Consider the following 25,254-nt stretch of genomic DNA (forward strand, 5'->3'; position numbering starts at 1 on the left):
TTGAGTCTAAATTCCAGCCTGCTTCTCCAAACAGTACTTTTGAAGTCACTGCTTTTCAAAATATGCCATGTGATCTTCTGAAATGCCTGAATATGAGTTGGAATACATTTTGAAATAACAAAATGGGCTGGACCTGCTTAGGGGCTCATTTTCCTTTTTTACAAAGAATGGCAGGTCTCAAAAGTGCCTGGAAGCCATACCCTATAAACCCTGATATGGGAGGGCAGCATATTGTAGATACTCATTAGTGAATATATGACGTTCTGCACATGTTTAGAAAGAAGCACGCTTACTTGACATAAGTTCTGGGTTGCATTAAACCCTAGCGTATGTCTTTGGACTTTCTATAAAACATGGCTGCACAGTCAGGGCCAACTTTGTATTGAATTTAATCTTGTCTTAACATGTTTGAGTGGCATTTTTTCTTCTTTGTTGAATCATGCTATACTTGTATGTGATTATATTATTGTTACTGGAACAGTATAGAAAACGCTGCTTGATATTTGCTTGCAACACAGGGTGTCATTCATGAGTTATACATAAATGGCAGCTTTACATATTTAAAGGGAACACGAACTGCTTCATATCTGAAGTATGTTTCCCAGGGGGTACCAGCACCATTTGATCTATTTTTGATTAAAATGTAAAAATTAAAAATTAAATCAAATGGTAGTATATCTCCTTGGGGAAAACATACTTCAGTTATGAAGTATTCCCTGTAGCAACCTTGAAAATCTTACAACTGTATTGTCTCATCTGTAGGTGGTCCTTTTATGTCACACATAATTAAAATGAATTGCTGTTAGAGAACCCATACTACTGCATACAGATTTATGAACCTTGAGGCACCTCCATTCAGATGTAAACAGTGATATCACAAAGTAACTGTGAGGGATAAACAGCATGACGATAGGTATCAGTGAGTAAGACATTTCCCTATGCCATAAGAGGAAAGACCAGGTGCATGTCATAAAACATTATGTATATGTCTAGTAAAAAGCATTTCCTGCAGAACAATAATAATGCAATGTGATTAGCTTACACTGTGTTTGCTATGCAGCTCAGTTCTGTCTTCTTCAGCTGAAACAGCATAAGAACATCTAATGTATAAAGAATATGTCACCAGCTAATATGTCACCAGGAAAAAAATTGTGAAATTGGATTTACTAAGAAAATGTGCTTTATAAACACTAATAAGCTTGTGTGTATCAGGATATGTGGATGTATATTTGATAAGATTAGGGAATAAGCAGGGATTAAAAACGGGACTATGGAATTTGCATTCTACATTTCACAGATCTGAAAGACCAAATCTCACATGTGGTTTTCTTTGGGATGTTTTGATTCTTTTTAGTCATGTCATCTCTACACATAACAATGATTTGTGGCTCTGCAGTTGAAGTGAGACTGGAATTAAAACTCTTCAGACATGTATTAAAAGTATTGAGAAGGCCTCCTTTGTGGTGGCCCCAAAGAGCTGGAATTCCCAGGTGATCCACATGGTGTTCTGTCTGGCAACCTTTAAATTTTTATTGAAGACCTGGCTTTTTCAGAGGCCTTTTTTATTAGTTGATATTTATTTGCTAGCTCTCATGTTTTCTTATTTTTGTTGTTTTGCTGCATTGTTAAAAAAAAAATTATTTGGTTTATTATCAATGTTTTAATCCTGGAAAGATGGGATATACATTTTCTAAAATGAATAAATAAATATTGAGAACTACAAGTAGTGTTGATTAAATATAGCTAAACATCCATACAATCATTTAAAAAAAATCTAGCAGAATTCTAAAACTTCAGTAGAAAAATTGGACACAATCCAGCCAACATTACTTAGGTTCAACTCCTGTTTATTTCACTAAAAAAGAAACATAATAAAGCCAACAACAACAACCATGGGAGGGATGCTGTGCTGGAATTGGATAGGGCCAGTTGCTCTCCCCCTGCTAAATAAAAAGAATCACCACTTTTAAAAGCTGCCTCTTTGCTCATTTAGCAGGGGTGCTCAAATCTCTCCTATTGGGAGTGAAAAGTTTTTAACTTTGACTGGCTTGTACCTATTATTAATGTTCCATATAAATCAATAGGAAACTTTCAATTTAGTGTGCAAGAGATAACCTATTATTTGACTATGGGAATGTTTATTTACAGAGCATTTTTTTAAAAAAAAATGGTGATAATAATAATAATAATCAGCCTAGACACCTTCTAAGATTCATTCATTTATTCATTCAAAATATTTATATCCCATCCCTCCAGCAAACTGCTGCTCGGGGCACCTTACAATAAAACTCATATAATTGAGAGTAACAAAAATGTAAGATATCCATGGACTAGAATTTGGACTTGAAAATGAACTTGAAAATTGCCAGGGACATCTTCAGGAATCAAAATCATTTGGCTGCTGCAAGGGCCCAGGAGCTTCATGTGGGGCCATTGCTGATTCCTGAGACTAATTGTGCCCATAGCCTTCATGTAGTGACAGCAGACCAACTCAGGTAAGAGTTTAATCTCTTATCCACCCAGGTAAGAGAGGGCCTATGCAGAGCAGTTTGCCAGGGGCCCCTTGAAATCTGGAGCCAGCCCTCTTTATTACCCACTAATGGAAATCTCTCCTTTCTGATAACCTCAGATGCCAATGATTGATTCCTCTACAACAGGGCTGTTCAACTTCAGCCCTCCTGCAAATGTTGGCCTACAACTTCCATAATCCCTGGCTATTGGTCACTGTGGGTGGGGATTATGGGTGTTGTAGTCAAGAAACAGCTGGGGCCCCCAAAGTTGAGCAGGGCTGGTCTCCAGAAAATAACTCTCAACTCCTGACAACCTTCTAGAGACCTGGGCCCTTGCAGCTACTGAGCCGAGTGATGTTGATTCACCTTCAGAAACAAAGTGCTACCTTTTTACCCGGGATCTGATCTCCAGTGAGGCAGGGCCAAACCACAGACTTCCTGCAACTTGCCCTTTTTCTAAAGAGTTGATGCAGAAAACAGAGTTGGGATTTATTTTAAAAAATCAGTAAAATCTAAGTAAACAGCTTTGCAATAGCCTAAAGCCCCCAACCGATTATCTTGACTTCCTCCCATGCACAAAATTACTAACAGCCAAAACAGCAAGGGCATACAATATCATTGTTTGAAGTTCTTTGGTAAATTATGAATCTTTTGGCTGTCATCCTAATCAGTGTTGCTATACTCCTGCTTCAGTTATGTGGGCAGTCACATGCAAGCAGTGGCAATATTTGCCAATCTCCTCTTCCTTTGGAATTGCTCTGTGCAACCCACAAATATGTCCCTGAAGGTCACACAGCCCTCAGGAACATATTTGTGCATTCCACAGAGCATTTCCAGGGGAGTGGTAGATCAGAAAATATGCCTCCCTGCACGCCATGCAAAAACGGGAGCACAGTCACTGCTAGTGCATATCCTTTGGCTGCACATGCACAGTGTTAGGATATCAGCCACTGTGTATGTTTTTCATTAATATTATATAGTACACCACTGTGTATGTTTTTCATTTATATTATATAGTAACATTTCAATGCATTTATACAATCAATGGCAACCAAACCCATTGGTTTCTCATTGATTGTATACAATCAATGGCATTTCTCTATACTTCTGTACAATAGAGGAGTGCACAAACCATTCAATGCTGAACTGATTAACCTAGAACTGGGCCAGTTTGGTGGTTCAATCGCGAACTGAACCAGAGGTGCTTCAGCCCACAATTGAACTGAACCAAGCCCAGTTCAGGCGGACTGTTTCAGCATCAAAAGGAAGGCCAGGGGACGGAGAGAGAAGTAGTTTAAAGGTCTTAGCAGACCAGACCAGACCAGACCAGCTGCTGGCACTACTGCTCACCCCATGCACAGCCCAAGCACGTGGCTATACCTCTTCAGCAGATGGCCTCAGTGCATCCACAGAAACGAGCTGCACTGCTGTCGTACATGCGGCTTGCTGAAGAGGGACCACAGCATGCTTGGGCTGTGCCCCTTGGGGGGGGGGGAGTGCGACGCCAGCAGCCATGCCAGTAAGAACTTCTCTCACCGCCACCCCCGGCCACCTGTAGAGGATTTCCCCATCCCTTTGCTTGTAAAGGGAAATCCTCACCAGATTCCCCTTTACAAATACAGCCCCCTCGAAAACTGAATCAGTTTGGTCACTGGCCGGTCGGATCAACCAGACTCTTTCAGGAACAGGTGATTCAGTTCAAATTCAGTCCAAATTCAAACCGAACTGAACCATGATTTTTGGTTTGTGCACACCCCTAATATACAATCAATGACAACCAAATGCATTGATCATTACCTATGACATTCCACCCCCCAAAAAGTTCATGCAAAATCACTATGCAGGAAAAAAAATCACTATGCACAAGTGATCTCAAAGTGTCTATGATTCTGTTAGATCAACAGGGGCTTGTACGTATGCACCTAGTAGGTGTTAGGTCAATGGTCTCTTCCAATTATAGAAATATCTCTTCTTAGAAATTTTCCTGTTGAGCACTAACCATATGGTAGTCACTGAGTGCCACACAATTGCAAAGCAAGGGAAGCAGTACATCATGTGGAAAGTGTAGATTTCAAGATCACTATCTACTGTGCAACCAAATCAGTGCTGCTCCTTCTGGCTGTGCTCCCTTTAGACCTCATCAGCTGAGGCAACAGATTTCAGAATGTTAGTTCTGGCAGTGTTCAAGCCCAGGGCTATTCATTACATTATACAGTCTCCTGACTTGTTTTACAAAAGATGGGGAATGCATCTTATATTCCTTTGCAGGCTATCATTTTCATTAATAATCTGAGCCAGGCCTCTGAATTATTTTCGTAATTACTTCACATAAAGTGGAGTACCAAGTATGATTACAAATATGTCTTTGTTTTCATTGTCTGCTTTTGTGAGAGAATAGCAAATGTCTGAAGTTCTTGACTTTGTTTAACAATGTGTAAATAATGTTCATTTAGGTTTCCAAATGTCTTATTCTGACTCCAGGGGCCTACAACTTAGCAATGCAACACTCTTAGCAGACTAATCAGCACACTGTTTGTCGTTTAAAAATGAAAACATTGTTTGCATACTGAAAATGTTTCTGGAAATCTGTGTGGCAGTTTGGTAGTTTCTTTAAGTCCAAAATAAGAGATGCTGTATCAGATTCTTCCTCTGTCTTGTGTCTGTGCTGGTTAAATAGTCTAACCTATGCCCATGATATAGAAAAATCTGAACATAAAATAAAAGTAATAGTATTGAAATAAATGTGAGGTAAGACTCTCTAGATATTAGCAGGTTTGTGGCCTAGACCATGATCTAAGAAGCTCACGTTTGGTATACCTGATTCATGCATGCATATGACCTTTGCTTGTGTTATTTATCACATATATAGTCAGCCCCCTCTTCCTTCAAGATGCCCAAAGCAGCTTAGAGCCCTATTTACACATTACGTTCAACACACGTACAATCTGTGTAGTGTACAGACATACAGATTTGATGGCTTTTGCAGTTATTCACACATTATTGTTGAATGCATGTTCAGCAGGATACTTTCTATCTGTACCATACATTTGAAGGAGCTATATTCAGGTTCACCTGATAATCATTAGTCATACCCAGATTCACAGGTACAGATATTCATACAAAAACATGTACATATATATACAGATATCTGAACACATGTACAACATACTGTCCGAATAGGGCTTCAGTAGAACTCACAGTCTCCTTTCCAAGCACTGGCAAGACTGAGACTTGCTTGCTTTAACCTGATCACATGCCTTTTATGGCCCAGCAGCCCCCCGCATACTTTTGAAACACCCTTCCCCTTAGAAGTTGTCGGAAGACTTACAGTAACAATGCAGCATTTACAATGTGGCACTGGGGTCGGGTTAAAGAGCGAGAGTCCGTGGTCAAAAAAGCAAACTGCCAGCTGCGAGCCCAGACCTGATGCATACGCCAAAATGTTATCTGAATCAAAAGTCACAATAGCCTCATTCAGACATTACTTTACCGATGCCTGAGTACAGCCTCTGGAAAAGGCCCACAAGTCCCGCCCAGTGTGTCACTCACTCCCTTTCTCCTGACACACCACTCAAGCTTACAGCCTTCATCTGAAGAAGCAAAGGCTGTTTGTTTATTTATCTATGTAAACCGCTTTGCAAACCTTGTTGAAAAGTGGTATATAAATATCAGTAGTAGTGGTAGTAGTAGTAGTAGTAGAAAGCATTCTGATGTACGCTTCTGTGAGTGGGAGATTTGGGTGCCCAAGTCTCCAACTCTAGCACCCGGACCCACCATCACACTTACAGCCTTTGCATCTTCACATGAAGGCTGTAAGCATCTAAAAATAATAAAAACCATTGAAATCCTTTGTCATTATAAGTTTGCTGAGTGAAAGAGGAAAGAGGTAAGATGCATCCCTGCTTCTGTATCCATATCTTTCATCATTTTAGCTTTCACACAAATCACTCATGTAGTACTGTCACCACAAGAGGGGGCCTTATACGTAGTATAGGCTCTATAGCTCTCATCTACATACCATACCTGCCAACATGTCCTTTTTCCCATTCACCTGAATGGGAAAATAGGGACATGTTGACACTTGACAGGTATGCATTACAACTGCAGATTTCTAAAGAAATATATGTAGAATTTGTCATATGTCTGTTATTTTTTTCTTTTCGATTGGTAGAGTGAAGCAAGCAGAGGTCTAAACTCTGCTGCAGCCTCTCATCTGCCCCAAGGCCTTCCACTCCCTGGAAATGCACTGGGAGACAATGGGAGGGGCTGCAGAAAGAACCAATGGAAATATGTGTGGGAAGTGAGACTGGATTTCTATGAAACGTGTAAATAAGAATACTGTCATGACCCAAACTTTGAGTAAAGTAAAGGTAAAGTGAGTCACTGTCGACTCTTGGTGACCACAGAGCCCTGTGGTTGTCTTTGGTAGAATACAGGAGGGGTTTGCCATTGCCTCCTCCCGTGCAGTGAGATTATGCCTTTCAGCATCTTCCTATATCACAGCTGCCCAATATAGGAAGATACCATAGTCTGGTAAAGATACCAATGGGGATTCGAACTGGCAACCTCTGGCTTGCTAATCAAGTCATTTCCCCACTGTGCCAGCAGCAGCAGGTTTCTAACACAGGAGAAGAGTCAGCCAGATTAGAAGAGCCAGGCAATGCAAGCTGTAGAGATGCTGGACCTGGACCCAGCCAAAACTAAACTAGAATCTGAGCCAGAGGCCCTGAACTGGGATGCTCAGAACCTGTGCCCTCTTAGCCAATTTACCTCCACACCAGAGGCCTCATGCTCCACAATGCTCCCTCTCTAGTGGAGGCAACACACTAGACGAGCACTGACAGAGAAGCAACAGAGTGCTAGCTTATAGTCCATAGGATTGTCCTTTAAATCTCTCTACTACTCTTCAGGAAGCGGGTGGGATGGCATCTGGGAGGGATCATCTGGCCCAAGAGCAAAGGAAGGCCTCAGATAAGCTTCAAACATTAGCCCTCTTCAGAAATTGGGTTGTATGAATGTACAGATGTCTATATATTTGTACATATTTTTGTATGAAGGACTGTACCTGCGTACCTTTTAAAAGTGAACCTGAGTACAGCCCTCCTCAAATGCATGGTACAGATAGGAAGTGTATCGCTGTGTTCAACATAACATGTGAATAATTAAACCTGTGTACCATAGATTGCACAAGTTTTGAAAATATGGAGTTATCCTCATGACCAGAGGTACCTGGGAATGGGAGGGTTATCCCAGGTAACTCTATGGTCATCTGGGGCACCAGCAGCCTCCTGTAGTGACCAGCCTCCTTTCCCCCTAAAGAGTTAACTGGAGCTGAATGCTGTCTTGACTGAAAGGCTGGTGAACACCAGGGCTCAGCCAATCAGCACACCAGCTGGGTGGGACCTAGAAAGCTGTTGCCAGGAAGAGGGGAGTTCTTTGTGAGAGAAGAAGCTGGGCTGGACGTGCTCAGCAGGACATGTGGCCATGGAGGCTGGCTGCAGAAGAATGACTCTACAGACCCTTGAAAGATAGGTGGGCAGGAAGCTTGAATTCTCATCTGAAATTTGATGAGTTCAAGGAAAGGAAGCCTGGGCTTTGGCTTACGCCAAACCCTACCTAGGGCATTGCAAAAGACTCTATAAACATTTAAGCGTGCCTAAGACAACCTATTTTTGTAATCTTACTAAGTATTCTTAACTTTCTCTAAAAGCTGAGAAAGCCTCAGACAGAAGCAGTCTGTAGTAATTAAATAAAACTGGGTTTTTAAAAGTTTTTTTCTTTTTACAAGCCTCTCTGAGTTGATTTTTCAGGAAAAGGGGGGGCAAAGGGGGATTTTCTCTAGTGCAAAAACATCCTCAGACGTTCAGCAGCTATCAGTTTTTTCACCACGATTTTTTATCCAAGAGCAAAATAAAGAGAGTTTTCCCTGGAATTCCACCCCAAGCCCAGTGAGGTTCAAGCTCTGTCAAATAGAGGAGTGGTGGTGGCAGCCTTTTGTACCTACCGATAATACAGAAGAGTTTTAAGAGAAGCCTAGTCAGGCACCTCCGCAGGGATGATTCCGCATTTCTTTTCCTCATGTGAGCTTGCTCTGAGACAAAGGTTTTAATCCGCTACACCACCTGACCCAGAAACTCCATCCCTAGGTAACTCAGATCAGCTACCCAGGTTTAAAGTAAGGTAGGAGGGGAACAAAGCCCTTCTTACCTCCTCCTTTGGCCATCTGCACTGCTGCCGCTTACAGAACTTCTCCTGGGTGACCGGCAGACATGGTAACTGGGCGGGGGGGAGTCGAGCTGCTACAATGCTGAGGGCAGCCACTCTGCTGCTCGCAAGTGCATTATGGGATCCTGGAGGACCCGGCACATGTCCCCCTCCCCATCAGAGCACTGGAGCTCACCACCACACTACTCATGTGGGCATACATGCGACATAGCCCAGAGGAGGCTTATGTCATGTGAGAGCAGGAAGGTAGGGGCCTTCCTTCCCTTCTGCTCCTTGCATTTGGTCGTGAGAATGACCTTAATGTATGAATAGGGCTACTGTTGGAGTCAGTTGCCAGTGTGAAGCGATCTCAGGTCCTGCAACCCCAACCTGACCTACTACCCTAACTGACCACACTCAGGTGCATCTACATGTCCAGTGGTCCCCTGCTCACAGTCACAGTGACTAGCTTTCTGAGACTGAATTAGCACACAGATGTCTGCCAATGACCATAGAAAAATAAACCATACTGCTGGCATACCAATACATGATTCACTTCTCTTGTGAGTATTGTTGTTAGTGTACGGACATATTATTATAGAAACACATCAGACGTTGTTTTTTTAAAAATCAGTTCAAGACCCATCAATACACTAGAAGAAGACCCAGATTTTCTTGGCATTGGTTCAACTATTGCCAGCCTCAGTTATATCTGGGTTCTAGAGCTTAAAGGAAGCATGCATGAGAGCCTCTAATTCCGCTAGTTAAAGTTGGTAGTTAAACTGGAAGTAAATGAATCTTTAAATTAAATTAAAATGCTTTTTAAAAATCTTTATTCTTTTTCATCAAATATTTGTGCCGCTTGTATGGTAGTGTGGTGTGCCCTTCCATTTCAGAGCCACCAATTTAAATTTGACCTTCTCTTAATCCACAATTTTTATTTTATCTGGTTAAAATTTACCAGTCAGATCAATAAGAATTAAAAACTACTTTTTAGACATGTTTTTAAAAACAAACCTTATATCCATGTGGTTCTAGTATTGGTAGTACCAGCTATTTTTGGACCAGACAGTAGAGACAGTCACCTGTATGCCTCAGCATACTCAGAAAAATAGCCAAGTTTTTGTTGTTCTCTGTTAGTATAATAGACTGCAAAGGGCTGCTTGTCTTTGTTCCAAGGCTTGTGCCAACAGACGACCTTGAATTTTATTTATTTATACTACCACTACTACTACTAATATGAATATTTATATACCGCTCTTGAACCAAAGTTCTCAAAGCGGTTTACCTAGAAAAATAAACAATACATACATAAGATGGATTCCTGTCCCCAAAGGGCTCGAAAAAGAAACATAAGGTAGACACCAGCAACAGCCACTGGAGGGAAGCTGTGCTGGGGTTGGATAGGCCCAGTTGTTCTCCCCCTGCTAAATATAAGAGATTCATCAGTGTAAAAGGTGTCTCTTTACTCACTTAGAAGGGGTTATATTCAGTTAGCACCAGTTATATATGTTGAATCCAGGCTCATTGTGTGTCCAGGTAAGAGCAGGTCCAGTATCATATCATAGCATAGGGACATAGGAAGCTGCCATATAGTGAGTTAGACCATTGGTCCATCTAGCTCAGTATTGTCTACACCAGGCTTGCTCAACTTAGCCCCCTCCCAGCTGTTTTTTTAACTACAACTCCCATAATCCCCAGCTACAGTGGCCAATAGCAAGGGATTATGGGAACCGTAGTCCAATACCTGCAGGAGGGCCAAAGTTGAGCAACACTGACCAGCAGCAGCTTCTCCAAGGTTGCAGGCAAGAGTCTCTCTCAGCCCTATCTTGGAGATGCCAGGGAGGGAACTTGGAACCTTCTGCTATTCCTAGAGTGGCTCCATCCCCTAAGGGGAATATCTTACAGTGGCTCATGCATATATTCTCCCATTCATAAGCAACCAGGGTGGGCCCTGCTTAGCAAAGGGGACAACCCATGCTCACTACCACAAGACCAGCTCTCCTTCATCAAATCAAAACAACATCAGATGATGGACTAATTAAGCAATCATTTCCAAAAGAAAACTCTGTCTGGATAGGTAGAAAATAAGCAAATTTATGAGCACCAAATATGTCGAGCAGTACAAAAGCAGAGGAAGGCAAAGGGAAAGGCATCAGAAAAGCTAACAACAGCAACCAGAGGTGCACTTAGGTAATTTTGGGGCCTGGATTTAAAGACCTTTGGAGGGCCCCCAGCCCCGACTGCAAGTTAAGCATCATCCCCTACACACACACACAAATGACACACACACAGTATTTTTAACACACGGGTTCTTGAGGGCACAAACAGCAACTGAACTCACAAGAATGTAAGAATATAAAACAGGTATATTTATGCCGATATGCATTAGCAGAAACATTTCAACATGCAACTTAACATATTCCCATCCCACATATTTCTTTCCCCACTCCCCCCTCTGTGTCTAAAGCAGAGGTCATATTCAGTCGTCCAGCACAGGTCACAGTCACACCCGGCGCAGTGCAGGCCAGCAGCAAGGCACAGACAAACCATCCGGGACAGACTAAAGAGGATTTAGGGGTGTGGAGGCCCTGAACTTCCGCCCAGAATTCCTGGAGTAAGAGCGCCTCTGACAGTAACTAGATCTAAACAATGGAAGCATCCAGGCTAGAACAGTGGTGCATAAGAGAGCCCAAGTAGCAACAGAATATTAGCTCATTGCAGAGGTACAGATCCTCGCTGTCACCTTAAAAAGTGGGTGCCAGCCAATCAGATTACAGCTTTCATTGTGGCCTGGAGCTGGGATCCATGATGAAAACCATCTTCCAGATAGGTCTGCAGGCCCAGTTTGAGTTCCAGTATTCTTGACAGGTTAATCCCTTTCAAAGCATTTCCCCCACCCCTTTCTAGAATGTAATACAGGCGATATAGATGCACTCCTTTAAGGCATAGTGAAAATTCAGCAGTAACTGAGTATTGCATTGTAGAAGAGAAGAGAAGAGAAGAGGTTTGTGTTCAGTTCCAAATGCAAACAGTTGTACATCTGTATGGAATTCCTTTGCGTCCGGTGTCTGGTTATCTAGTTAAAAAGCCATCCCTCTTGCCATCACACCAGCTTTTCACATGAGCTTTAAAAAGCTATTCTACCAAGTGAATTAATCGTACTTAAATTAAAATAAAGTGTGAACATGTCATGGTAAATGTGCAAATTTGCTATTTTGTTCCCATCACTTCCAGTGCTTTCCATGTGGCTCAGGTGTGGGCCTTGTATATACCTGTCAGATGAGCAGAATCAGGCTTGCTCTTTACTGCCAAGAAAGAATTAAGTACAAAATCTTCTGTAGGAAGCAATTGTGAAGTGTGGAAGTTTCTAGTCAGGCAAATAAATTGGATTTAAGTATATTACAGTCATAATCTTTTTCTGCCTCTCTCCAGACAGCCTTTGTACATGGAGAAATGAGAATGTATTCGCAGACAAATCTTGACCTGAGGGAGAAGGCTGAGGGAATCTGGATTTTCAATAACATAAGACAATAAAGCTCAGACTTCTAACCTGCTGCAATATGGTAAAAGTATAAAGAGCTTAGCAACTAATAAAAGAAAAGGGTCTTGCAACTCATATTTGAAGATCTAGACCCCAAAAGGACACTCCATAAAGATCATAATGGGTTAGTCAGTACCTAACAGATACAATGTACCTTGTTGACCAATTGTCTGACAGTTGTCTTCTGTAGGGTCTGGATATTAATAAGTCTTGTGTTGATTTCCTTTGGGTATTTGGCCTCATAATTGTACGTCTACTTGTTGCGACACTGCAGGTTGCTATATATTTATTTAATGTGATTCCTGTAGGGGTAAAAGAAGAAAGATATGGAGGGATGCTGTTGCATTTCGGAGATCATATGCACACATTGCAAATTTTATTTCCCTCTAAGGTATAGTGAATCAAAGCTATTATAGTGTATGAGAGAGGACATGATCTTAGGGCAAAGAGGAAATCCAGATGTGTTTTCCCCTTAGGTCAGAGCACCATCTTCCTCCCTTTCTGGTACATAGGGACTATAAAGAGATTCAATTATCACTACATTTTTTTATTTTTTATTAATAAAACTTGCTCTAAGGCACAGACTAGCTAAATAATATTTTGACAGGTAATGCTAGTGTAAAGCAAGTGTCGCTGACACAGTAAGATCAAGGGAAAACAGATGCATAAGAGATCACCTGCTGGTTTATTCAGAGAAAATGAAGCCTGTTAAAAACTCTTCTTCCTAACAAAATAAATAGCCTCTTCCTTCAGCTTGATCTCACCCTCAGATACACAGAGACTTTATAAAATGCAAATATTTAAAGATTACACACTTATACATAAAACTGCAGCTCTTGGTTGTAATCTCAAGACAAACACTGTGTTTTAGATATTCCTTATGTGAATAGAATTTGATCAGTAAAACTGCTGCCATGCCTTTGGAAAGTTTTATTGTATTAGGACAGTCTTCTGAGTGCTTACATACATTCTTCTTTAAGCTCAACCCAGCTGTATTGGACAAAATATTTGCGACTGAGTCAAACCAGATGCAAAAAAGTTTAAAAGCAAGTAGAAACATCTCCCTTACCTCCAGCAAGAAAGATGGGATTTGGAGGAAAAAACCCTATCGTGCCAGAACCACAGCAGGACAGGCTCTCTGGTCCACAATAAAAGAGACAAGATGGGAAGCCAGGTGCTGCCAAAACCCTGGTAGGTTCTTACATTCTGGCTCTCATTAGTTATTTCAAAACCTTAAATATATATGGCACAAACATCAGTTGGAAAAGTTCACTTGAAAGCCATTGCACATCTTGAACACGTAATTAGCCTTTGAGTGAGTTGCATTATAGTTGAATGACTATTAGATTTGTAACCCCTTTTAAAGTGGTGATTCTCTTATATTTAGCGGGGGGGAGAGCAATTTGCCCAATCCAACCCCGGCACAGCATCCCTCCAGTGGCTGTTTCTGGTGTCAACCTTATGTTTCTTTTTAGATTGTGAGCCCTTTGGGGACAGGGGACCATCTTATTTATGTATTGTTTGTTTTTCTGTGTAAACTGCTTTAAGAATTTTCATTGAAGAGTGGTATATAAATATTCATAGTAGTAGTAGTAGATTTTAATCAATATTCCTTTTGTTTTATTTATTTGTTTGTTTGTTATATTTCTGCACCACCCCAAAACTCCGTCTCTGGTTGGTTTACAGCAATATAAAACAAATTAAAACAGAAATTAAAAATTGAAAGACACATGCAGGTTATAGGATGCAACATGCTATAACAGAATCCTGAAAGTATTTAGCAGACCCATGTGGCATGGAAAACTAAATTTTTAGGGCCCAACAGCAAGGTCAACATATGTTCTGTAATGGAGGTGCTGGGGAAAAGAGGCCTCCTTAATAGGAATGTTGCCATTGGTTTTAATGGGCTTCGGACTGAACCCAAAAGTACATTACACTACATTCTTGCTTAAGAATCTGAGCCATTGTGGCAGTCTTTGCAGAATCAGGGCCAAGAGTTAGTTATGGCAAATGTGAGGCCAAGACATCATCTCAAAAGCATAGCTGTATACAGGATCATTAGAAATGTCAGAGGTGAAAATTCCTTCGAGCAAGCAAAAAGCTAGAGAGATTAAACAGGCATGGTCAAGGTTAAGAGATTAAAAATTAAGAAGCCAGTCACTAGAAATAATAGATTGGCTGAAGGTATGGCCAGGCTGGAGATACGTCTGGGCCAGTGTTCTCCCATATCAATTTTCAAGTAAAAAGTAGTACTTGGAGTGGATATTTCCAAATATCCAAAACCCTTAAATTAAGAATGTTCACTTTAAAAAAATCCTTTTCACTGTCATTTTCACTCCACCGGTTGCTGCTCTTTTAAGTGTTTTCCTTATTATTACTATATCTTCCTCCTTCTAGATTAATCACATAGGTGACCCAAGCCAATAAGGGATCACATAGAGAATTGAATGGTGTTGAAACGCAGTGTAACCCATTAGATTTGGCAATATGATTATGTCTTTGAAGGCACACAAAGCTATTTGATACTGAGAAAAATGTTTTCTGAAACAGCTACACAGGTGATCCTAGACAACAGAGGAGCATCAGTGAATCGTAAGCATTCCATATAGTGAATAGAATTATGTCAATCAACATCATATAGTCAATCACATTTGGCTATGTACTGACATTATTTAGGACAACTGATGCTAGTTTCACAAAGCTTTATCCTAACTCTGAATAGATACACACTTTTATCCCTTTTCAGCATGATTACCAAAATCATTAGTAAAAGAGAAGAACACTTTTCTACACTGCCCAAGAATGTTTGTGAAACACATACCCTTTCACCTAAGCTTTCATTGGAAAATAAAGCAAAAGCAAGGGACTAGGGATGTGCATGAAACTGATTTTGCGCTTTGTTTCAAGCTGGAAACAAAATGCAACTGGCTGAAACATTTCTTCAAAACAGCGGTTAACAACCCCAGTTGTTTCAGTGAAACAAACTTGAAATGCTTTGAGTGTTTTGACCTAGGGAACAATGGGGAAACTCAAAACACCCCATAGGTAACTCCTAGAGACACCAAAGTGGGTTGTATGGTAGGGCATGATATGTGCTACTACCACCCAACCCAGAAAAGCAATAGGCATGCGGGCGATTTTTAATAAATGTTTAACTTTTCCACAAAACCCCAACAGGATCCTATTGAGCTTTTGGAGAAAGGTTAAAGATTTGTTAATTGCCTTCTTGCCCATTTTGTGAGTTGGTTGGTAGGTAGCACTCATCATACCCTACCACCCAACTTACCCTGGTGTCCCTAGGAGTGTTGTGAACCAAGCCTGATTTGTATACTAGATATGCTCAGGAGCTAGCATATGAAATTCGGCTGGCTTCACCAGTGTCACAAAGTGACCAGTTCTTTTATATGGTGTCCATGTATAGTCTGGGTGCAAAGGTAGAAAGAAGACCAAAACACTCCTAAATAATTCTTTATTATAGAAAGTTGCTCATCAGGATAAAATTCAAACAGGTCATCCAAATTAAACATGTCTCTGATTCATGGTGTAATGCAGTGTGCCTAGCTATCATATGTGTGTGCCATCAATAATTAACAGCTGTCTAATAAATCCTAATAAAGCATTTACAGAGAAAGAGAGAAAGGAGGAGGAGGAAGGGAAGGCTTAGGAAGGGGGTGGCAGTGATTAGTAGAGAGAAGGGAAGTGGGGAGCAGGCGAGGCTGAGCATTGAATAGGCATCTCACCAGGTTCATGAAGAAGGCTTCAAAGGACTTGTTTGTTGCTGGAGCTTGGAAACGATGCAGACTTCAGATGGAGGAGAAACGCAGGTGCTGGAGAACAGGAGCCTGGGGTGCAAGCTTCAAACAGTCAAGCAGGCTGGGGGTAGCTGCTCAGAGCGAAGTGGAGCACCATGGCTGGGTAGTCTGGACTTCTCACGGCGCAGCAGAAGTCACAGACAGTTCCTGTCCATGGAAAGAGTTCTTGCTTTTAGCCCTGCAGCTTCAGCAGCAAACTCTGGGATGGCTCTTGAGCACAGATCTGCTGGTTAGGCAAAGCTTGCTGGCTCTCTGTTTGGTGAGCTCCATTTTTGTAGTTGCTTCCCCCTTTGATGTCCATTCCTGTCATCCTCTAGATATTGTCTTTTAATTATCAAAATTAGCTCAGGATATTTGGTCAGTCAAGGAACACAGGATATTGCACTATTGTATTGTTATATTGTCATTCCCCGAAACGAATCTACATCTTCTCCTGCCTTGTCCCAAGAATGTTAAAAGTCAGAGGTGTTAGTGAAAGAATCAGATCTATTTGTGTGAGACAGCAATTAAATTACTTCTTGAATACATCTATCTAGTGTGTAATTATAACAAAAAAAAATGTTTAAAGTAGCAAACAAAGGGGTGCATGGTTTGAGGCTGGTTAATCAATACATTTTACTAAGGCAGAAGCATCCTTTCCAGCGGAGGTAGGGGATTACCTGAAAGCATGTTAATTTCAGCAGTGTGCGACTGGTAATTAAGCAGACCCATTGTGTCTCTTGTGAGTTTCACAAGCACTGATACACAATGCTAGATTACCCCTGCCTTCACAAATCATTTACCAGGCAGTCATGAGGTCTGGGTGTCATGCACTGGTCAGTTCATCTGAATTCAGGCATTAATTAATTCCTTAATAAAATCGAATTCAGACACAGGCCTGAATTCTACACAATTCTGGGTTGGTAATTCTGGGTTTAAATATTGGGGTCAGGGTATCCCCAACAGGAGCTACCCATGGGGAACAATGAAGTGTTTTGAATTTCTCCAATGTTCCCTATGGAATATTGGAACAAGCTGCAATCACAGAGTGCACTATACAGAAGTTTGCATTGCAATGTGCAATACATTTTGCAACCCTGCCTTGAAAAACACTGCAGAAGCACACATAAGTAAAAGGGAATCTGTCCCTCCCAACACAGAACACACATTTCAAGCACAGTCCAAAATGGCCAAAAAAGAATCACTGACCCAGAATCGGCTGCCAGCCACTCTGCCTGTGTGGCAGTAACATCACTGGCATAAGTAACATCATTGGCACAACAGCTGCCACAGCAGCACACTTACATAGCAGCAAGCATAGCCATATGCTCAACTAGAGCAACTTCAGCCATATTTTGACCGATTACAACACCTTGCAATGCAGATTGCAGAGCAGAGCAGTGAGTGAAGTACATGTTAGTCTCAAGTAGGGAGCTTCACCACAAAGTCCTCTAGAAACTCCCCCACCCCTAGGTTTTAACATCATGCACACAATGCAAGTGTGCCCCAAGCCCCTCCCCCTTGAGTCTGACATCAGATGCAAGGGGTGGGGCTAATGATGAGAACAAGGCCAGCCCCGGCAGAGCTTCCCTTCACCTGTCAACCATTCATGGGATCAGTTAAAAAGAGCTCCTTTCCCTGCCTCCTTGAGGCATCTGATATCAGATACAGGGGCAGGGCCAATACCTGGGAGAGGATCCATCGGACCCTCTCCTATCCCTCTTGATGTGAGCTACACCTGCTTTCGCACTCTGTATATGCTCAGAGGGAAAGAGGGAAAGTCACATCATACACAAACTGAATTGGTTCTTGGAGACGGTGACCATGTAGGATCTGGGTGCGCAAACAGAGACAGACACACTCAGAAAGTTCAATGGGCTTTATTATAAAAAGTTGCTCATCAGGATAAAATAATCCACATTAAAAACATGTTTCCGATTCAAAGTGTAGTGTAACGTGCCTAACTAACATATGTGTGTGCAATCAGTAATTACAGCGATCTAATAGTCTAAGAAATCTTAATAACACATTTAGAGGGAAGCAGAGAAAGAAGGAAGAAGGGAGGGCTTAGGAGAGGGCTGGCAGTGATTAGCAGAAAGGAGGAAAGAGGGATCCAAGGCTTGTGAAGGCAGCATATTACCAGGATCAGAGGCTTGAGAGCGGTGGGGCTTTCAGCCGAAGGAGAGATGCTGTAGCTGGGAACAGCAGCTTGGGAGCAATGCAATCTTCTAGCAGTCAAGCAGGCTGGTCAAGCAGGCAGTTCACTCAGAGTGAGGCAGAGAGTGAGAGTACCATGGCTGGGGAAGTCTTGACTTCTTACTGTGCAGCAGAAGTCACAGACAGTTCCTGTCCATGGACAGAGTTCCTGCTTGTTGCCCTGCGGCTTTGGCAGCAAACTGTGAGATGGCTCTTGAGCAAGTATGCTTGTTAGGCAAGATTGCTAGCTCTCTGTCCAGTAAGCCTCATTCTTTATAGTTGTATCTTCCTTTGATCTCCATAGAGTCTATTCAAAATATCCTCACCCTTCTTGGGTCCCCCAAAAGGTGACAGTTTGCTGTTACCTTCTGGATATTGTCTTTTAATTATTCAGGCAGTCCAGGGAGATGTTAATCCCATCTTCTGTAAACTGCTATCTTGGGGAGGGGACAGTTCTATTTTGCCCAAAGCAAATCTGCATCTCTGAGCTACAAATGGGCATCTTCTCTTGTCCCCAGATTTGGGGCCTGGTCCCAGAAAGTGTTAAAAGGTGTTAGTAAAATAAGAATTAAAATCTATAGGTGTTTTCTTTGTTTGCATTTACCTAGAGTGGAATTTCTATAGACAGCAATTGAGTATCCCCTTTGGGAAGAGCAGAGCCATCATTGACAAGGATTAACATAGACTTCTTGCAACAGGAAAGAGGAGCTCAGCCTCTGGCCTCTTCCACAGACATTATCTAATAGTGAGTTACAATTTAGCATATTGATAGCTCAGGCCTAGCCCTTGTGTTTCTTTGAGTACCCATTTCACAATACAATGCTGGATTGCCTCCTCTTTCACAGAGCAGTTAGCAGAGGTAGTCATGAGACCTGGGTGTCAGTTCACCTTGAGTTCAGGCATTTAATTCCCCTGCTAACTGGGCAAAGAGGCACCTTTTATCGTGGTGATTCTCTTTATTTAGCAGGGGGAGAGTAACAGGCCCTATCCACCCCCAGCACAGTACTTCCAGTGACTGTTGCTGGTGTGTGTCTTATGTTTCTTTTTAGAATGTGAGCCCTTTGGAGACAGGGAGCCATCTTATTTGTTTGTTATCTCTCTTTGTAAACCACCCTGAGCCATTTTTGGAAGGGCGGTATAGAAATCTAATTAATTAATTAATTAATTAATTAAACTCTTGATGAAATGGAATCAGACACAGGCCTGAATCCTACACAATTCTGGGTTGGTATTCTGGGTTTAATGTTGGGGGGGAGGTGTCCCCAACACTCTCCAGTCAGTGTTTCATTGAAACACTGGCTGGCTGTGCTTTTCTCCCCAGCACACCCAGCATTTCAGTCAAACACAGGCTGGGGAGAAGAGCTCATGCTTCACGCTCCCAGCCAGCGAGTACTTTATTCTCTGGCTGGTTGCACCCTGGCTGAGGGCGAGGGAGAGCCACCAGCCCTGGCAGCTGGGAGACAATCCTCCCCCCATTATCCATGGTCACTAAGCCTAAAGGGGGGTACCAAAAAAAGGAAGGGGGCCAGCTTATCTGGCCTTTTAAAGATAACATTCAAGCAACATTTAGTGATTTAATATTATTTGTTTTAAAAAATCCTTAGGGGGCAGAGAAAACTTTAAGGGGGCTGTACCTGCTCTAGCCCCCCAACAGCTATGGTCTGGTAATTTGGTAGCATATTTTGCTCTTCAGTGGGATTACTCAAGTGCAAATGTTAATTGAAAGCTTCAGATCTTTCCATCTCACTGAGATCCTTTGAATAATTTCACACGAAAACTTTGCAAACTTGCTTCACTGACATATAATCACTATATATAAAGCTGCTTGGGCCTCACTTCCTCACTCACTCACTTACTGACATGAAATTCCCAGGCCCAAACAAAATTTTGCACTAGAGATCTTCTTTTGTCTATCTTATTCAATATCCTAGAATTTTTCTTTTTAGGGGTTCTTGGCAGCAAGACTATTACGTGCTTAAAACAAAGAAACTCTTCTGGTCATCAACTAGCAGTCAGCGAAGGAAGAGTGCCTGGTCATTTCGTGGTACAGGAGGAATGCTTGCACACTGCAAGCCCGTTTTACGTAACATTATACGTAAATATAATATATTATCATATACAGTGATTGAGGTATGTTAATACTGTCCTAGCTCCTTAGAATAAAAACCATCTTAATGATTCTATGCCTGCAGATAAAGCTGCAGAGTCTTCTTGCTGTAATCACTGGTGTTTGTATTCCAGGATTCCACTTTGCACAGTTGTTCCACTGCACAATTTCTGCATCCCCCGTCCCCGCCTCCGTGTTTGGGTGGGGGGGAATGCAGAAATTGTGCAGAATCCAGCTTCCAAAGAATTTCAGCTTCCATTTAAAAATGAAAAAGAAAGCAAACTTCTGGGGACCCTTTTAATGGTCTTTGGCAGTCTGCAAAATCTGATGTTGCAGACTATTGAAGATGGGCAGGTATGCTGGACCTGATCCATCTCATGGATGGGATATGCCAGCCATGGCACTGATAAGCAAGCAGCTCGAAATCTGCCACTCTTCCAAAATGCATCACTTGAAATGACTCACTTCATTCTGCTGCATGGTAGGGCTAGGCCTGAAGAAGTAGTCCACAGTCCCCGAAGATAGTAATGTCCTACAGCAGTATCAGAACTTGAGGCTGCAACTGGTCTTGAACTGGTGACAAGGATTCCGTTTGTGTACCATTTCCCAGCCATGACCAATTGAGGAAATTCAAGAGACAAATAGGCCAGAGCAGATCCTTGCTTGCTGGTCTAAACTGTTAGGATAGCAACTCTTGCTGACTATAACAAATATAATTAATTAATTTAATCAAGACTGTGTCAGCTTGTGTCAGCACAGAAGCTGGATCTGACAAGCCGATGCACCAAAACATGTACCATTTATAGTACATTTACCATGCAAACGTCACAGAAACATGTACCATTTATAGTACATGTACCATTTATGATTTAATGTGCTATATGTTTTTATCTCCAAACCTACTTTATAATTATAATGATAATAAACTTTGTTAATCATCCCATAACAAATTGTTCTCCAAGAGGCTTACAACACAACATTAAAACATAAGATAAAAACACACAACACATTAAATCATAACAGACCAAAAAAGCAGAGGGGGAAGAGAAAATACAAAATACTATACAAAACAATTTAAAAGACATTTTTAATCAGTTAAAATCAGATCAAAATTTAAAAGGCACTCTTTTGGGGTTTGGATTGATTGACTTTATCTTGATTTTGGTTGCTTCTAGACTGCTCCCAAATTGTGCATGCATAGCCCCTGTGAATCATATTACTGCTCCTGTTGGTACCATTGCCTCGATATTTTTTCTAAATGTCAGTAAAATCTCCCTTCCCCTCCCAAAATGTTAAACACAGATCTTCCTGTTGAGGGCCTGTAGTTCCAACTGGGATTCTCCCTGCCCCAAGATATGAAATTTCTATCAAAAACCTTTTTCTCCTGAACAGATTGTGATCTGGTATGTAACATCAAACCCTATAAAGTAGAAAAGAACCATGTTGCCATTTGACAGCCTACTCTAGCCATTTCTGTGAGTAGCAACTTTGGATATTTTCCTTGGAATAATGACCAAAATCTTTATGCTTATATTTCTCACAACAGAGTATGTAGATTTAGAATTGCAGCTGTTCTGTCATTTAGAATGTTTGAACATCTAAAGATTTATAAAAAGGGGGTAACAGTGGTTATAGCCTCAGTGCCCTTCATTCTTCTGATATTTAGTTGCAGAAAGGGGCTGGTGATAATCAATGTGGAGAAATGTGTGTTGTCCGGTGTCTAACTGTAATAGGCGCTTGCTGGAACAGACCTTGTAAAACTGTCAAGTGTGATCTTAACATGTGGTAATTTTCCAGATAAACGGACAGTTGCTTCAACAGTTCCACTGTTGAAGGTCAATGATCCATATAATATGTACATTTACAGAAGTACTTCCCTTGCACACTCAATGGGCAATGTTAAGCACAAAGACAGTAAGTAAACATGCAGAACCAATTGCATTAGTAAATCTGAGACAACCTGGACCCTTCTACACTTTTTTTCCTGATGAATTTGAAATTTGGCAGCAGATTCTTTTTCCCTCACTCCTTCTCTTGTCTTCCCCCATCTACAGTAAAATGACCATCTATAGTTCTTCTGGTACATAAATGCTCTGAGCAAGAAATGCAGTCTGCATGAACAGACTGGAGTATGGAAAACAGGCTTCTCCATACACATCTGTTGTACTGGGCATGCAAAAGGATGTTGCTTGGGAGGCAACGGACTGGCGTTCAGTGGCGAGGAAATAAATGTCTTACCCTAGTAGATTTCAAACTGTGTTCGAAGTAACACTGGAGTGTTTGGGAAGCTTATACTTGATGAGAAGTATAGTAAGAGCAGACAGGCTGCTCTGTCATGGACTGATCTTCTCCTTACATGCACAGTCATGATAGCAGTTGTCCCTATTCATCCAAGCATAGGTTCTTTTTAGGGATGTGCCGAATCGTGATTTGGCTGTCAGTGGGGCGTCTCCCAGCTGCCCCTGAATGCCGGCAGTGCCAGCATGCCAGCACATGCTGGGGAAAGTGCCAGGATGAGGGCAATGCTGGCGAGTGAAGGAGGAGCAGGTATGGACCTGCTCTCCTCCACTTTAAAGGGGCAGTGGAAGCCCTTAGTTTTAAAGGGATGTGCCCCACGATTTGGCAGCCGGATCGCAATTTGGCACATCCCTACTTTTTTCTAGTAGTTGTTCAAGGGCTTGCTGCTCCCTTGTGTCTTTGTTTTAGATTGTGAAACTCTTTGTGACAAGAAGCCATTTTAAAAATAAAATTCTTTTGCTATGTAAACCATTCTGAGAACTTCTATGTTGAAAAGTTGTATATAAATATTCTAGATATAAATACAGGAGTGTGGTATGCGTGCTCAGTAGCCAACAGGCCTGGCCTGGCCCGTGTTTTAGACCAATGGAGAATATGCCTCAGAAACCTCTGCAAAACAGAGGGATTCCTCAGGACACAAATCAGTGTGGGAAAAGTACCCTGAGGGCAGGATCTCTGGAAAACACTATGAGGCCTCTTGTGCACAAAATAGTGCATTATGTACTCTTGTGTCTTTTGACACTGTCATATGTGCACACAACTTCTGCTCTGGGGTGTGTGTACAGGATACAGCATACCTCTGCTCCTGAGTTTTTCTGGACTGCAGTGTTTATCACTTGTAAACCACTTTACCATTTTATTTTAACATCTTTAATATCTTTTTAGTATTGTGTCTAAATTATTACCTCATTGCTACCTTCATTACTACCTTCATCCAGCAATTTACTTCCAAGTTAAATCACTTGGCTACTTCATAAAGATTCCCCTATGGCTGTCAGAAACAAGAAGAGTACTGAAATTAGGTTAAACTCCCTGGCAACTGGAGAAAAAACCTTGAAATTCCAACAGATACAAAAACATAACTGTTTCTAATTGCATTCAAAGAAAGTGAAGACGTGTTCTCAATGTGCATACATTATTTACAGTGCTCTTTAACCACCAAGCCAGAAAAACAGCCAATATGCTTGTTACTGAAAAAAGGAATCTGTACGATAGAGGGATTGAAATAGATGTTTTGTGTAATGAAGTGTGCATAGCGGGGGGGAAATAAGTACTTCAATGGTGCCTCTTACTGAGGGTGTCTGGGGTTTTTTTTTGTAATTATTTAAATGTACTGCAAGCAAAGATAATGAATGCATGGTATTTTACAACATATTGATACTTAAGTAATTAAAAGAGCAAAAATCAATACAAAAGTGTGCCAACATAATTAAGAACATGCCAAAGTCATTCCAGTTGCACTTACATTTCTGTCCACATAAGCACTAGGAACACTGACTTGCAATTTTCTGTATACGTTTAGGAAATGTCTCTGTGTAACAGCAAAAATGTAAAATACGCAGGTGCCTTTAGTCACAAAAACACTGTAGATCTTTAACGATAAACACGCAAGACCCTGGAAGACTTCTGTGATTTCTGGTGGGAATACATTAGACCTGTAGTGGAGCTTCCCCTGTGGATTGTACTTCTGTTTCAGTCTCAGTTTACTGCTGCTTTCACTCATCATGTGATAGACAGGCAGCCATTTCATACTCTTGAAATGAAGGTGGAAACATCAGTAAAGAGCAATCTTAATGGTGGTAGAATACACTGGGGAAAGGCTTTTAGAATGGTTCAAGAACCTATTCCAAATTTCAAGCAGACGTTTCTGTTTTCTGAAAAAGAAGAAAAATAACTTGAGATGTTACACTTTAACCTTCAAGTATGAATGTAAAAATGAAGTGATTGCTCCTGTTGTTTGCTGAATGGATTACAGGTAGCTTGCTTTACTCCGTTTGGAGCTCATGTTTTCAGGCTGTTTCAGAAGTCAGGTACTCCAGAGATGTGCACAGAACCGGTCTGGAGGCCCCTTATGGTTCAAAAAGACTGGCGGTTCGGCTGGTTCAAAGGTTGGGGGATCGCTTTAAGGACAGGAGAGGGTGCTCTTACCCCTCCCACTGTATCTCCCCCGCCAGCATGCAATGGGCAACGGCAACTTCCAGCTGCTTCTGGTCTGAGGAGGCACCAGGGTGGCAAGGAGGTACTCTGCCACCTCGCCAGATCATTTTAAAAGGCAGCGCCGGTGGGGAAAATGTGGTGGGAGGGGTAAGAGCACCCTCTTCCATCCTTAAAGAGATCCCCCCTACCTTTGAACCAGCAGGCACTGGTTCTGTGCACACCACTAAGGTACTCTAGAGAAAGAACATGAATGGCTTAGACATAAGCATAGGAGACGTTTCAAAACTGTTTTTTCCTTAGGACATGCATACATTGTAGTAAATTGTGGATATGTATATACTGCATACACAAACCTTTAGTAATCCCCTTTGAAGAACTATCAGATGTCCCAAAAGTCCTTATAAAATGCAGAAGAAACTGGATCTCTCAATAAGATTGCTTTATGAA

The sequence above is a fragment of the Hemicordylus capensis genome, chromosome 3 (assembly GCF_027244095.1).
Source record: "Hemicordylus capensis ecotype Gifberg chromosome 3, rHemCap1.1.pri, whole genome shotgun sequence".
Classification (NCBI taxonomy): domain Eukaryota; kingdom Metazoa; phylum Chordata; class Lepidosauria; order Squamata; family Cordylidae; genus Hemicordylus; species Hemicordylus capensis.